We start from the raw sequence: 3,120 nt of genomic DNA, 5'->3' as shown, positions 1-3,120 counted from the left end.
TGTTTCAAAATGAAATTAAAAGTTCGTATGCAAATGTATGTATGCAAATAGTAGTTATACAATAAAGTAAGAATGATGCATTATCGTAGACATTCACTTTCAGGTACCAAATGACTTGGGTGATAAAACAAAAATAAAAAAATGTTAGACCACTACAATGAAAATAATTTAGTGGCTTCTAAGGAGGGGGGTTGACTTTACATTTCACTTTCTATTATTATTATTATTATTTTAAAGATTTATTTGTTTATCTACCTTCTCCCCCCATTCCCCCATTGTCTGCTCTCTGTGTCCATTTGCTGTGTGTTCTTCTATGTCTGCTTGCATTCTCATTAGGTGGTTCTGGGAACCAATCCTGACACCTTCCAGAGTGGGAGAGAGGTGGTTACTCTCTTGAGCCACCTCAAATCCCTGTTCTGCTATATCTTTTTATTTTCTCTGCTCTGTGTCTCTTGTTGCATCATCTTGCTGCACCAGCTCTCAGGTTTGGCTGGCACTCCTTTGCGGGGTGGCTTTTCCATGCTGGGTGGTGCTCCAGCATGGGCCGACACCCCATGTGGGCCAGCTCACCACATGGGCCAGCTTGCCCTCACTTTATTTACTTTTATTTATTCCACCCTCCTTCCCGTTGTCTGCTCTCTGTGTCCATTCACTGTGTGTCCTCTTGCATTCTTGGTATTGGCACCAGGAATCTGTGTTTCTTTTTGTTGTGTCATCTTGCTGCATCAGTTCTCCATGTGTGTGGCACCACTCCTGGGCAGGCTGCACTTTTTTTGTGCTGGGTGGCTCTCCTTATGGGGCACACTCCCTGTGCATGGGGCTTCCCTACACAAGGGACACCCCTGTATGACACAGCACTCCTTGCACACATCAGCGCTGCTCATGGGCCAGCTCACCACATGGGTCAGGAGGCCCTGGGCATTGAACCCTGGACTTCCTCTATGGTAGACAGGAGCCCAATTGGTTGAGCCGCGTCCGTTTCCCCATTTTATATTATTTACTACTCTTGAGTTTTCTACAGTAAGTGTAAACACTCTTTATCATGTTCTAAGCAAGGGAAATAAATCTCCATCTGGAAACAGTATATACCAGATTATCTTTTAACCTAGTTGTTAATTTTATTTTGACATTTGAAAGTCAATCAAATAGTAAGAGGTCTTAAAATTTAGTAGTATCACATATTATATTGTATTATATACTGTTTTTTATAAAATACTGTTAATTTTACTCTGACATATGTATTTATTTTTGCATGCATGTATCCATCTAAATGGAAAACCTGAGATCCAGCTTTCTACAAATCCAGAAGTAGGGTCAATGTCTCAAATTCTGGCTCCTTGACCCATTACATTGGCTGCATTAGGTACACTATACACTATATCTAGTTCAAAGTTTGCCATCCTACTGACAGTACTAAGTGGACTGAAGTTTCATTGGTCAGCACAAAGGAAAAAAATACCCATAACTGAACAATTTATTTTTCAGGTTGAAGATGATTTTTTGTTAGGTATATAATTAAAATGGCATGAATAACTCTTTTAGTTTGCTAATAGCTGCTGGGAACAATATACCAGATTGGGTTGGCTTTTACATGGGGCTTTATTAGGTTAAAAGCTTACAGTTCTGGGTCTGTGAAAGTGTCCAAATAAAGGATCATCAGGAGACCCTTTTTCCCTGGCTGCAGCTGGGGGTGATGGAGTACATGGCTCATCTTTTTCCTCTCTTGAAGATATCCATTTTCAGTTTCAGGCTGCTCTGTAGCTCTTCTCTCTCCCACCTTCATTGATTTCAATTTCTGAAGAGTTCTCTCTGAGGCTTTTTGCTGTGTCTATTTTTGTATTTCTCCATTCATAAAGGACTCCAGTCAAAGGATTAAGATGCAACTTGGGTCATGCTCTCCTGAAGTGATCTAATCAAAAGGATGGTCCCTTAACCGAATCTAATCAAAAGGTCTCCTCTACAAGAGGTTTACAGGCACAGGAATCCATTGGCGAATCAAAAACTTCCCTACAAATAAAGTTTATTATATGGAAACAAATGGAATTTTCTGGGGTCCTCAAAAGACTCAAACTGCCACAACAACTATGGAAAGAGTAGGAGAAATCTGAAGACTCTTAATGTGATATACATTTTAGACAAAAGAGAAAAATATCTGAAGGCAGTTGAATATTGCCGTTGACCACCTTTTTTTTTTTTTCAAGTCAGTGGTAAGGTGGGTTTCAAAATGCTGTATTTGCTACTGAACATCTCTCCTCCCCCTCCATTAATCCTTATTTTATTTTTTTCATTAATTCTTATTCATTTAGGGTAATTGATTGATACTTCTTGTCAAAATTACTTTAAAGGGGAGCAGGTGTAGCTCAGTGGTTGAGCTCCTGCTTCCCACGTATGAGGTCCTGGGTTTGATCCCCAGCACCTCCAAATATATGAAATTAAAAATAATTAGTTTACACATCTTACCTTTGTCTTTCCTTTTCTTCTAATCAAATATTTTAAAAGCGTAGGCCAGAAAGCTTGTATTTGCTCTATTTATCCATCTCTCTAAGCACAGTATCTATGATAGGGATACACCACTGTACATTGCAATGAAATGATCAAACTCTGACTCATGCTTAATAACAGGAGTTCCTTTTATGTTTTCTAAAGAAAGCCATCAGCTTACATTTATCCCTAAATTTGAAGGAAAATGGCTATGAAATGAATCACTGCTCAAGATGTTCTTACTAGTTTATTTTACAAATCAAGGGACTCATGAAATGTACATTTCTAAGTTATGTAATGCTAGAGCTTAACTAGTTTTAGTTGTGTACCAAAATAAAACCCTTCATACTGAATTAAAAAGCTGATACCCAAGTGGGGTAAAATTTTGTTTCTGATAGTGTGGTCCAATAGGTTATTAGGTCTATGCCTCCTTTTAAAAACATATTAAATTTTGAAGATGTATTTTTAAAGGATAATTATACTCAAGTGATAGTAAAGAATAGAAGTCTGAGTAAACACTGAAACCCAGAGAAGAAAAATATTAAAACAAAAAATATATATAAACCAAACAAACCAGAAATAGATTTTTTTCCCCATTTAAGTGCCAGCTCAATTTTCAAAATCAATTTTGAATGTCTG

At 37.8% G+C, this 3,120-nt stretch overlaps 1 non-coding gene across 1 annotated transcript; it reads left to right on the top strand.

Annotated features, from left to right (window-relative positions):
- Nucleotides 1-2,349: 2,349 nt before the first annotated feature.
- On the top strand, nucleotides 2,350-2,421 carry TRNAG-CCC (transfer RNA glycine (anticodon CCC)). Its single transcript has one exon. It is a non-coding gene; the product is annotated as a tRNA-Gly (tRNA).
- The last annotated feature ends 699 nt before the right edge of the window (nucleotides 2,422-3,120 follow it).

This window comes from Dasypus novemcinctus, chromosome X, assembly GCF_030445035.2.
Source record: "Dasypus novemcinctus isolate mDasNov1 chromosome X, mDasNov1.1.hap2, whole genome shotgun sequence".
Taxonomy (NCBI): Eukaryota; Metazoa; Chordata; class Mammalia; order Cingulata; family Dasypodidae; genus Dasypus; species Dasypus novemcinctus.
The sequence above is the reverse complement of the archived record's forward strand: the minus strand, read 5'-3'. Positions and strand labels throughout refer to the sequence as shown.